The sequence below is a fragment of the Mixophyes fleayi genome, chromosome 1 (assembly GCF_038048845.1).
Source record: "Mixophyes fleayi isolate aMixFle1 chromosome 1, aMixFle1.hap1, whole genome shotgun sequence".
NCBI lineage: Eukaryota > Metazoa > Chordata > Amphibia > Anura > Limnodynastidae > Mixophyes > Mixophyes fleayi.
The window spans coordinates 205,500,584-205,513,766 of NC_134402.1; the positions used below are offsets into that span (position 1 = coordinate 205,500,584).

The 13,183-nt window shown below is 40.3% G+C and overlaps 1 protein-coding gene across 8 annotated transcripts in view; it reads left to right on the plus strand.

Annotated features, from left to right (window-relative positions):
* Positions 1 to 13,183, plus strand: part of MATK (megakaryocyte-associated tyrosine kinase) — a 308,995-nt gene that overhangs the window by 39,520 nt on the left and 256,292 nt on the right. The window lies entirely within an intron of this gene.

A 13,183-nucleotide genomic window follows, 5' to 3' on the forward strand; every position in this document is an offset into this window, starting at 1 on the left:
TATTTCTTCTTATTACAGCTGATTTATTAGTGGAAAATCCCTCCACATGTGTTGTCCCATCATGCCACAGTTATTACTAAAATCTTTCTTTATGTTGTCTCATCTATATGGAGCTCTACTTTTCATTTCTTTCAATGTGTGGTGTTAATCTCTCTATTGGTCTCCCACCATGTGACAATAAAGAAAAATTATATATTTTTAATCAACTATTACAATACACTCACGTTTTATAAAATCATAATCACATATAGAAATTGGCATGTACAGTCACTACCAGAAAGGATGCATGATCAACAGCAATGTATACATAGATGTTATCACGAAAATCCCTGGGTTTGTAATACACTAAGCAGTGTATTGGATCCTTATTTATGTTAATAATCAGGAGGAAAGTCCATTCCAAAAAACAGCAAATAATTCTAAAAACACTCAGGTCTAATCCTCCAACATGTTTCGACTAGTATAGTCTTTATCAAGGTGGACAGAGACTGAGTGTTGCACCTTCTATTTAAACTGCCTAAGTCCAATCATCGGTCTCCTTTCATTTTCTGGATTAACATGATACTTGCCAACTCTCCCGGAATGTCCGGGAGACTCCCGCATTTTGCGACAGTCTCACGGACTCCCGGGAGAGAGTGGCAATCTCCCGGATCTGCCCACTTCACTAGGAAGTGCCCCACTTCCTAGTGAAGTTGGCAGAATTAGGTCCCAAATGCCGCAATTCCCGGTGAATCGCGGCATTTGGCCCCGCCCCCACTGTCAAGTGACGCGTTTGTGTCATGACGTCACGGGGGTGGGTCCAAAATGACGCACATTTTGGAGCCCCGCCCCCTATCAAGCCCACCTCCACCGGCAGGCTCCCGGAAACCAACTTTCTAAAGTTGGTAAGTATGAATAACATATCAAAAATTATCAAAAAGGATTCCTTACTGACAATACCTTTTACATCTTTCTTCACATCCAAACATAAATCATAATTTCCTTAAAACCGTATAAAACAAATAAATAAAATGATGTTAACCAAAACCGGAAGTGAACTGAAGCCTGGTGGAACGCAAATGAAACGTAGACTAACTACATGCTAACCATATGGTCAGCCATTGTTCCAGTATGTTATCCAAGCTTGGATTTCATTCATTATGGTAGATATACAATCTCTGCCATTTGGCTATTTCCTGTTTATTCTATCATGCCTCATTTTTGATATTTCCAATTAAAGCATAAAAAAAACCCAAAATACATATTTGCATATTTGCATTATTACCGTTACTACGGTAATTTTTACACAGATTTTTGGTCGCGGCTCACAGAGCTGGGAGCAAAAATCTGCTTTGAAATTACCATAGTAACAGTGAGAATGCAAGTAATGGTAATTGTGCGTGACCCACATTGTTATAAAGAACAATGCGGGGAATTGAATCTCCCCCTATAAATAATTTTAAACCTTTCCGGTTTGGGTACATTATAATGTTGGAAATGCCATTGTTGGAAGTGTGTTATATTTATATAATTATCATTGTTAGAAGTGTGTTATATTTTCTTTTATAAATTTGTGTATGATTTATGTTAGAAAGATTCAGGTTGCAGTTGAGTGTGGAGCTCTGTAAGAATTTATACAATTATTTTCTTATTTTTATTGTTGAACACAGTTGTCTTTCCATCCTGCACTTTTTGCTAGTTTTACAATGAGTGATTACTTTATTAAGACATGTAACTCATAGCAAGTGTCTACCCCATTTACCCTGAAACCTGCCTAAAGTTGTTGGGGCATAGTCTCAGTATAGTGTGAAATGTGTAGCACAGAAAGAAGGCTGTTGCAAATTGGTGATAGGTCTTTACTCCAAACATCTAGTTTCTCTTATCAAATCTGTGCTTAATTGAATGGAGATCTGGTGACTGAGAAGCATACTTGCCAACTCTCCCGGAAAGTCCGGGAGACTCCCGAAATTCGGGTCAGTCTCCTGGGAGACCAGGCATTTCTCCCGCATTCCGGAATTCACAGAGAATCGCGTCATTTTACGCGATTCTCGGTGAATCACACCATTTTGGAGGGCGGGAGGGGGTGGGGCGAGGCCAATCGCGTCATTTTGGCCCTGCCCCCCAAAATGGAAATTTACGTTTTCACGGGGGCGGGGGCAAAATGACGCGATTTGCCTCGCCCCGCCCCCTCCCACCCTCCAGTCACGCCCCCTCTCCCGGAAGTAAGCAAGTATGCTGAGAAGTAAACTGCATAAATTGTAATATCTCTGGAAACATTTCAAGAATATTTTAGTCTTGTGCGGTGCATTATCTTTTTGTAATAGTCCATTCAGAACAGAGTACACTCATGCCATTAAGGAATTCATTAGCTCAGTAAAGATGTTCATACATCCTGTGCCGTTCAAACATTGCTCTGCTCATATCAAGAGAGCCTATGTGTGCTATTTAGTGCATTGCACCTCAGCATTTTTCTGCACAGTTGTCACCCAGTAAAACTTTTGTTTTTCTCCATATCCTGAGCACCATAACAGCATGTAAAATAGGAAATAAGACTATTAGGGGGGAATTTAATTTCCAGAATTTGCGTGGCGTTAAAACTATTACCGTTATTACGGTAGTTTTAACCCGGTTTTCTGCTCGCAGCTCCCTGCTGCGAACAAAAAGCCGGCGTTGACACTACTGTAATAACAGTAATAAAACACATTATTACTGTAATAACAGTAATAATGCACAGACCAGTATTTGCTTTTTCTGAATTTTTTGCTGACAACAGTGGAATTCGGTGTGGCTGTTGCCCACCATATTCCGTCAGTGACAAGGTAAAATTAGTTGTACCTCTTTTTTTCACAAATGTTAACCTACAGTAATTCATCTATTAACCTGCACAAGTTGCATTATCATCTGACCTCTTTCATTAAGGATTTTCTCTCAATCACAGGACTACCATTGACTGGTTATTTGGAATATGGCACATTCTTGAGACAAGTGTGACATTGTTATGTGTGTTACTCTTCCTGATACACTCATACATCTATGTCTGGCACTCATTGACATGCCCTTTTCAGTCACTTGAATATTTTTTTTTGTCCAGACTTCCTTTTCCTGAATTGAATATATATGTTGTATCAATGCCTATCTGCTAAAAAAAAATACATGACCTGCTCATATGATGCTATGAATTATTGAGCAGGAATTTCGCATACGAAAGACAGGTGCACCTAATAAACTGGCCATTCAGTGTACATTGTTATCAAATGTTACATCAGGTTCTGTTATTGTTTTCATTTAACTGATTATTATGCAATGTATGCATTTATGCATTCCCTCCCAAATAATCTAATAAAGTATGAATAAAGATATTGGTATGGTAGCTTGTAGTTAAAAACACTTGTGTAACCTCTACATAATTTTTTTTTTGAAAAGTTTATTTTTGAGTCAAAACAATACAAGACAATAGGAGTCTAATATAACAGTGTTACAAAGGGGGTAAAGGGGGGTAGGGGAATAGAAACGGCGTGGCTAAAGCCGTGAGGAGAAAGAAAATAGAAGAGAAAGGATTTCGACCAGAGAGATCTTGCCTATCGAGACATCAGAGGAAGGAATTAGCTTCTCTTGGTCAGTTAAAAGGGAGAACGACAGTTGAAGAAGTATAACCACGGAGATCAGATTTTGTTAAACATTTGAAAGAGTTGTTGAGAATGCTGGTCATAAATTCCATATGCTGAATATGCCACACTCAGTTAATTATAGATTGAATAGAAAGAGGGTTCTGCTGTTTCCAGTCAGCGGCAAGTTGGCATGAGGCCGCTGTAAGGATGTGTCAAATTAGTTTGTTTTTGTGGAATCCCTAGTGGAAGTAGGAAAAATTTAGGTTCCATGGGGACAGTGATCTGTAGTAATAGCAGTTATCAGGTTATTCAGTTCGAGCCAGAAGCGAGTTGGCTTCAGGCAGTCCCACCAGATGTGGATGAACATCCCTTCCAAGGAACAATTTCTCCAGCATCGGTCAGAAGCATCAGGTACCATTTTTTAAGACAAGTAGACACATAGTACCATCGATATAAATTAATATAAAAATGTTTATAAACTTTTTCCTTGATTTTCACATATATGGAACTAGAAGCAGCACTCTCGCGAATTTCACTCCAATCATCGGCATCAAGGGTCTCCCCGATGTCCCTTTCCCAGACCAGCTCAAGGGGGTCCCTTTGGCCCTGCGTAGCCAGGGAGAGGTCTAAATAAAGGATAGATATTTGGTCTGCAGTGGAGGATTGGCGTAGACAGATGGATTCGAAAGAAGTGAGTGGGCGGACAGAGAGCTGGTGTTTGATTGTGTTGTGAAAGTTGCGGATTTGTAGGTATTGGTAGCAAAAAATTGGTAGGGAACATCATAGTTTGCTGGAGATCAGAGAATTGAGGGAAGAGGTCACTACGAGTAAGGTCATTCAGAAATCTGACACCTTGAGAGTGCCATGAGGAGAACACAGCAGGCTTGAGGCCAGGGAGAAAATCTGGGGAATTGAATAATGGTATAGTTGGGGAGGGTTGAGGAGAAAGAGCATATTTCAGAGAGACCCTGAGTCCCAGATTGTCAGAGAGTGAGAGACAATAGGATGGAGCAAAACTCGTTTTGGGCAGCAGGATCATGGGAGCCATAGGAGAGATGCAGGAGACAATAAACCCAGAGCCTCGGCCTCAATGCGGATCCATATTCTAGGGGAATTAGAGTAACACCACAGGACACACTGAGCAAGGTGAGCAGAAAGGTAGTAGCATTTAAAGTTGGGAATGCCTAGGCTGCTGCCCCGGGAGGACCTCTGCAGAACTTTCAGGCAAACTCGAGGATGTTTACACGACCAAATAAATAGGGAGGTTGTGAATTGGAGAAATTTAAACACATAGAAATGGACAAAGACAGGGACGGTCTGAAATAGAGAGAGGAACCTAGGGAGAATGCTCATTTTGATTGTGTTGGGTGTTAGGATTTCACTTGAGAAAGCAAGCGGGGGAAATTAGCTTGGAAAAGTTTATGGTACTGCTTAGTAATATAAATTCCAAGGTATTTTATTTTTTGGAGATTCCACTTAAAGTGAAAGATTTGTTCTAGGTGAGACTTGTCAGATCTGCATATGTAAAGTTTCAGGACTTCACTTTTGTCTGGGATGATCTTATAGCCAGAAAAAAGCCACTTTAATCAAGTTTGGACAAAAGGGAGGGGAGAAAGGTGGTCAGATTGGCCTCAGTGAGTAGAACATCATCAGCGTAGAGCACCAGCTTGTTCTCCGTAGAACCCACTTTAATACCAGTGATCTATTTATTAGCACGAATCCTGCCAGACAAAGGTTCTGTCATGAGGGCAAAAATGAGCAGTGAGAGGGGGCACTTATGTCATGTGCCCTTTGAAATACCAAACGGCGTTGAAGTGATGCCATTAGCTGAGACAGTGGCCGAAGAAAATCTATATAAAGCCAATATGCCTCTCAGAAATCTACCAGAGAAACCCAGCGACTCAAGGACTGCACCCATAAATGACCAGGAGATGCGGTCAAATGCTTTTTCAGCATCTAGTGCCATAATCAGGGAGGAAATTTCTCCAGTGCGGATAGAGTGGATCAAGTCGATGGTTCTCCTGTTATTGTCCGGATCCTGCCTTCCCAGAATGAAACCGACCTGTTCAAGATGAATGACTGACGGCAGGAGCGGGTTTAATCTGTTGGCCAGTAATTTTGCGTATAGCTTGAGATCTACGTTAAGAAGCGATACCGGTCTGTAGCTGGCGCATAAGGTATGGTCCTTTCCTGGCTTTGGGATCACTACGATGTTAGCTCAGGTGGTGAAAGGGTCAAAGGAAGCACCTTCTAAAATCTGGTTAAAAAAGGTGGTCAAGTGGGGTTCAAGGACCCTCGCAAACTTTTTATAATATTGTGTGGTAAAACTGTCTGGTCCTGGGGCTGAGGAGGATTTAAGAGATTTGATGGCTGCCAGGACTTCGTCTTGTGTAATAACAGATTTCAGGAGAAATTATTTTTTTTTAGTATTTGCCGGTGATGAAACATTGGTACTTAATTCCGTTGCCTGTACATTTTAAAAGCTCTGAGCATGTCTGAGCTCTGCTGAGCACAGCCACACTAATCCTGACCCAAACATTCTGCGCCAGTGCAGAGCCTTTGAAGTGCTTGCAAAATTTGGAATATGTGTAGTTTTGGAATAATTATTACAAACCCTTTAATTCATTGGCTAATGGAAAACAATTTAAACAAACATTAAATGTAACGGTCTATCTGCTTTAATGTCCATGTAATAATAGTTTTGAATATTTAGGCTTGACATGCATACTTTTAAAAGAAGGATTGATGAAAATCAGTGAAATATTATACACATATGAATTATGCAGGCACTTTATTCAATATTTATGAAATGTCAAGGAATTAAAGCTGTTATATTAGCACACTACGGAGATGGTCACTTAAATCTGTTTCATAAAGGGAAACCGTTTCGATATATAATATGGATATTTTTAGTTTGAAAGGATTTAATGATTGTTATGATATCAATGTTTTCCTATGTCATATATAATACTACGTTATCGACAGAGCTGGATTAAGGCTTTGTGGGGCCTGGGGCACTTAAGACAGGGGGGCCCCTAAGATCTAAGGGCATAGTGACACATCCTGCATTACATCACCTACAGCCCACAGTATGACACTTACAGCTCTCCCAGAGGGCTCGCTAGGTTGTCTGCATAAGAAAAATCATTGCTTCCACAAACTAAAATACTGTACATTAAAACAATCATCAAAACACCACATTAAAATGGGTATTGACACCACACATTAAAACGAACATAAAAAATAAACATCTATATCTATATCTATATCCATATATATATATATATATATATATATATATATATATGTGTGTGTGTGTGTAGCTATGTATATTATATTCAAGCTTTAAATAGATTACATAAATATGTGTGTGTGTATATATATATATATATATATATATATATATATATATTATTAAAGTAATTCTATCGTTTTAAAATAAGCATTGCCCAATCAATTGTATGTGTGTCCAAAGCACATGGTGGTTTATTTTAACAGATGTAAATAGTCAACAATTCAATACATTATTATATTATGATTCAGTACAGTACAGCACAGCCAATACCAAAAGATAAGTACATACCAATGCAATCGCTTGCGCACGCGGCGCAACCACGGGACCCGATGGACAATATTCTGTATAGAATATTGTGTCAGAGTTGACTGAGGCCCCAGTGAGATGCAGCTAATATATATACAGTCAGTGTTTCATTGTGAACAATAGAGATGACGTAGATTGTTTCTATAGGTCCAGACGTTGGGTGGGTCCAAGCCAGACAGGTAATAGGTTGATTCAATCTAAGGAATCCAAAGGTGGGGGTCTTCTCTCCAGGGGGTCTGCTCCTTTTCATAGCCAGTATCATACAAAGGTTTACTCTCTAATATCAATAACTAAAGTATGCAATGTGCGATCTCTTCGCCGACTGCACCGGACAGCTGCTGATGATTAGGGCTTCAATATGATATCAGGCATGACACCTTTCCTATTACCTAAACCTTTAATAACACTACAATGTACATATAATCACTATATATATATATATATATATATATATATATATATATAGACTAATAATAAACCGAATACTATCTGCTCCTGAATTACAGTGTAACAGAACCAATATGAAATGATATAAATAACTAACTGTTGTAACGCGAGTGTGTGCGTGCGTATTTTACCGTGCGAACGCACCACATCATGTAACACGTGGCATACGCTTTGCAATACGCACGGCAAACCAATATTAAACCAATATACTTTCGTTCATCCAATTATACGACTTCAACAGTCCACCCTTTGATAGTACAATAAACTATCACCTTAAAGATGTTATAAGCAGGATCTCAGTACCACGTTTCATTGTTATGTAATACAAATCCCCCTTGGTGTATGTCCAAGCTGTTTGTAGATCTAAACAAGTTATCATAAGAGAGAGTCTTAGTCCTCTAAACGACTTCTTTTACTATAAACCGTACACTTCTGGAGCTTGGAGATAACCTTTTGTATGCCCTTCAAGGGTGCAATAAAACACTTAATACATTATTTGGAAAGGTACAAGGTACAGTAGAACATGTATCAGCTATACAGAAGCTATACAGAATTCTCTACTACAGTTCTTCAAGTTTAACAGGTTCTTCTGTCCAACGCATGTCTTTAAGCTCAGAATACATTTAAACACTTCAAGTTCATCAATAGCATCATCCTATGTCTATCAATAATGTCATATGCAATCTCCTTCAGCTTGCGTTAATATACACACATCTAATAATGTCACCAGTTCTTTTCATCAACACTTGTGGGCGGGCTATTGTCTGTTCGTTCTTCCCAGTCTCCCAATACTCAGATTTAACAGTGATCGGCTTGTAAAGCATTGGGAGACTTCAGACTAAGGGACCTAGGTGTCCTACTTTTTCCCCTAGTGACCTCCCACCCATAGTTCGGGTACCTCAAGAATATTTAGTGGAAAGAGAACTAATCCTACTTGATATAATCACTGAGGCACGCGTGAGCACGCCCAGCACTTTGTTTGGTCTAAAACCTTACCCTCCCAAGAATGATAATCATTCTCAAGGATGCCTGCTCAAGTCCGAATATTACTGGACTGGCATCGCTGGGTGTGTCTCTTTTTTAACTATGGAGTCGCCGTACTTACGGACGTAATGCTACTCAGACAATAGCCCCTCGCACTTTCTCCAAGCTCCAAGGTTTCTAAATTTTCCTTTACCCCTGAATTGAATAGAGTAATTGACTGGACTGATTATGCTACTAACTTCTTCCTCCCCAATACCTCCTTATCATTACCTGAACCCAGTACCGTAACTAGACATTTTAGTGCCCTGGGCGAGACAGGGCACCGGCGCCCCCCATTTAAATGGGAGTGACATTTTCCAAGTGGGTGTGGCCAACCTAATGTGGGGGTGTGGCTAACACTTAACTGAAATAAATCTGTTACATATCTGCGGACCCCAAGGGAGCCCAGGGTTTACCACAAGTATTGTGACATCTGTGAAGAAGACAGCGTAGAGTTCTGTGTCAGTATATGAAAGATTTTACGCTCAAGGGGCATCCTTGAGCTCAAGTAAGGGCAACGTCTGAAAGTTTTGTCTGTTTTATTTTTTATCCCCAAAAGCCAATAACAAGACTGCAGATGGAAACTCAGACATATTAAGAGGATGCTGCAGAATAAACAAATAACATTCTCCTACCAGAGGGTACATGTGGGATGTGTGTTATGGTCAGAAATCTTCATGCCTTTGTTAAATGAGGGAGAGAGAGGGAGGGAGGGAGGTAGAGAGAGAGAGGTCTTTTATACATAGTCTGCTAGAGGTAAGTACTTCTCAAAGTCAAACCAGTAATTTCCCAGTTTTATAAAGATACCCTCTAATGTCAAATTAGTTTTCAGGTTATCTCTGGAGGAAATACCATTATCTCCTTTAATGGGGGCTCTAATAATAATATTTCTTTTATTTATGTATTCAAATAGAAATCACTGGGGAGGATTTTTCACAATAAACCTTTGCTTATTTAACTAATCAGCAATATTTGTGGGCGCTGTTTGTTGAATACAGAGGGTGTAATGAAGGCAATTATGTTTCAGTTTAAATGATCAGCAGCGGCACCAAGCCAGTCAGGAAACGCGTGCAGAGACTGAGTTCTTCCAAGTATGAGACCAGGGGGGGGGGGCGCAATGCATTGCGTACATGGCAGCAACTTGTGTGCCAATAAATCTGTTTACTTATCTCCGGTTATTTGCTGAAATGAGCTGTAGAGTTTGTGCCGGACCCCCCCAGCGTTGCCATGGAAACAGCAGCATCCACAGGACTATTAGGAGGAAATTCCCTGGTCCGCTCTCGGGACAAAGAAAAGAGAGAGACTACCTTTTGCTTCCGCAGTGGAACGCATGTGCGTTCCACCAACAGGAAGTTCGGCATTTGGAACGCAAGTTTGCGTTCCAAATGCTGAACTTCCTGTCAGTGGAACTATGCGTTCCAGTTCCACTTCGGAAGAGGCTGTAGATGCAGAGCCAGGTAGCGGGCGGCTGCTGCGCCCCCTTGAGCTTGCGCCCTGGGCGACGGCACCGCCCGCACCACCCTAGTTACGGCTCTGCCTGAACCAGTCTCTGTCACCTGCTAATAATCGAAAGAATTAACCGCCCTGAGAAGAAAATGAAATGAGAGAACACAAAACAGGAAAAACTACAACTTCATGCTGGACAACAGTCTTAGCCTTTGGCTCAGGTGCTACTAACTGCATTCGAGGCCTTCCAGTACAGACTCATGAGTGCCCTTGGACCCTTCTCTGAGTGTTGGCCCCTCTGCAGTGGGTGGTATGGGCACCAGTGTGTCTCTGCTACCCTTGAAGCCATGAGGCTGGTAGCCTACACCTGGTACCTGTCTGGCAAATAACCTAAGCTTAAGAAATTGCTGCTCCACAACTTACTCTCCTGATCCAACATCCTGACAGTTAGTGTGACCTTTCAGGAAACAGTGTTTTGGACGTTCTCGGTTGCTGTCTCACTATTTACCTTCTCTCAAGGTCTAACCTAGCCTCCCAGTTACAATCTCATCTCACGAGAGGTCAAGAACATTTCAAAAACTGACAGGTTAGGAGTCTGCCCAGGGGTGATCCTCTTGGTAGCGGGAAAGGACTAGTGGCACTTCAATCAAGTTCCAACTCTTATTCTATTCAATTCATTCTACCGAGTACCACTGCTTTATGTTCACACTGGTTTATGGCTAACTGAAAGTATGTGATTTGTTATCACTACTCATACATTATACATCTATTATCAATAACATGAATACCCCTATTATCTATTATAACTCTAGAACTATCACATTGAATAACAAAAGTTTTGAGTATGATACAGTAATACATTAGACACATTTCAATACACCTCTACCCAGACATATTTCATTGGTACACCTGTGTATACTTGAGGATCCTGCATGGTGGTAATTGGATGACGTGCATTTGTTTTACCTGGAGGAAAACCCATCAGCAGGAGGGATATGGGATGGCTCTATTAGTCTACCTTGTCCGTCTCTCCAGAGTCCACCAGACTCCTCACCACATCTCTTCACCTTCCAGACAGTTTATCCCTCAGGTAACACAAATCTTCCTATATTAACCAATATGTGTATGCGTGCATGTGTGTGTGTGTGTTCACCTTTTTAAAACTAAAACAATACAATGAAAAACAAACAAAACATAGATTTGTTAGCTGTCACATAAAACCCTGTTGTCTATTCGACAGCTATGTTCTCCCTGGTGTGACAGCCCTGTATGGTTGTGCGTGTAAGTGTGGACCTTACTAGCAGCTACTCCAGTTGGTAACTGTGTCACTGTCTAAAGTCCTCTATGTAGTGTCCTAATCATGTGCTGGTATTGCTATAAAACGATTTCTCAGTCACCTCAACATCGCCCTCTAGACTAGAAAAATGCTAAAGACCAATGTATATCAATCGATTTTCCCTCTGCCAACTCACATGTCATTCTCAGTACCTCATATTCAGCTACTTGACTAAGTGGGAAAGGCTAAGGGGTCTCTTTCTATAACACTTTCTTCAAATATAACAGTATCCCGTACATGCCTGTCTAACAGTGAAAATTATAAAAACATGAAAACTCTACATTTTCTAGGGTTTCACATTATGTCGTATCTTGTGGTAAAAATCCTACTCCAATGTTCTACACAGAGATGCATATCTGTATGCCTATCCTCTAGCAATCTCCTGTCTCCACCCTTTGTGCATCCATAAAAAGGCACATTTTTGTACAGGAGGCACGAACTAAAACAAAAAAAACAAAACAGATATGCAATCTATAAAACATGAATCGTATTACCACAACAGAACCTTCTGCTTAAAAAAAATCAGCAGTTTCTATACACATGAAAACAAAATCCCTGACTGTTTCTGTAACTTATGTCAATCTAGTGTGTGTATCTCTGAATTTGTCTTATGTAAAAACATAAAAATATGTTTTAGCCCCATTGTTGAGACTGTGTCTGATTTTATCTCTACCAGAGCAGAGAGAGAGAGGGAGAGAGAGAGAGAGAGAGAGAGAGAGAGAGAGAGGGAGAGAGAGGTAGAGAGAGAGAGAGGGAGCGGGAGAGAGAGAGGGAGAGAGAGAGGGAGCGGGAGAGAGAGAGGGAGAGAGAGAGAGAGCGGGAGAGAAAGAGAGAGAGAGAGAGGTAGAGAGAGAGAGAGAGAGAGAGGGGGGGGGGAGAGAGAGAGAGAGAGAGGGAGCGGGAGAAAGAGAGAGAGACTAGCGTTTGTGTAAAGAATGAGAAATAGGAAAGCAATGAATGATGGGAATACAAAGGTTTGAATACAAACATACATGTAGAAAGGGAGATTTTTACAACAAAATGACAGCTGGATTGGACTCTGACTCTATAGGGAAATGGCTGTATTCATTCCACTGTTCCCCTTAGCTATTTGCTAACTATGACCCCTCCCCATACTTGACTAGGGGTTCTTAACAGTGCAATCCAGTGTCGTCCGTCATTTGTTCATTAAGAACTCGGTATCTCATTGACTACATACCTTTTCAACGGACTTTTCTAACTTATAATAGAGAAATGTAAAAATGTATTCTTAGTGACTCATATTTTCTCTGAAATACATAAAACGATATTTTGGAGCAAAGTATGAACATACTTCATTGTTGGATAATGATTCTCAGCCAAACAAATTATCATGAGTCACTGCAGCCTAAAACAAAAGAGTGTTCCAATTGTCTATTGTTAATTAGTCTTTCAAGAGTAATTCTTCTATTTCTCTATCTCACCCCTTTTAAACACTTGTCTATACTTCTTTTGTGTCCCCTTTATCTGTGAAAAGAAAAACAAGATAGTTATCTTAAAACAGCAAACAAAACAAACATTTCTATTCTTTGCCGTCGGCTAGTGATTTAGGAAAACAAACATGTGACAACATAAAACGAACAAACAAAATCAACAAAGATTACTTTTAAAAAAATAAGTTTCTTTCTACATTTTGCACCTTAATGCTCACCACAGATTAACTCTAGAGTCGGCTATATTTCTCCCCCAGAATATTAGTTGTTATAGAGTGTGCAATCAATTAAA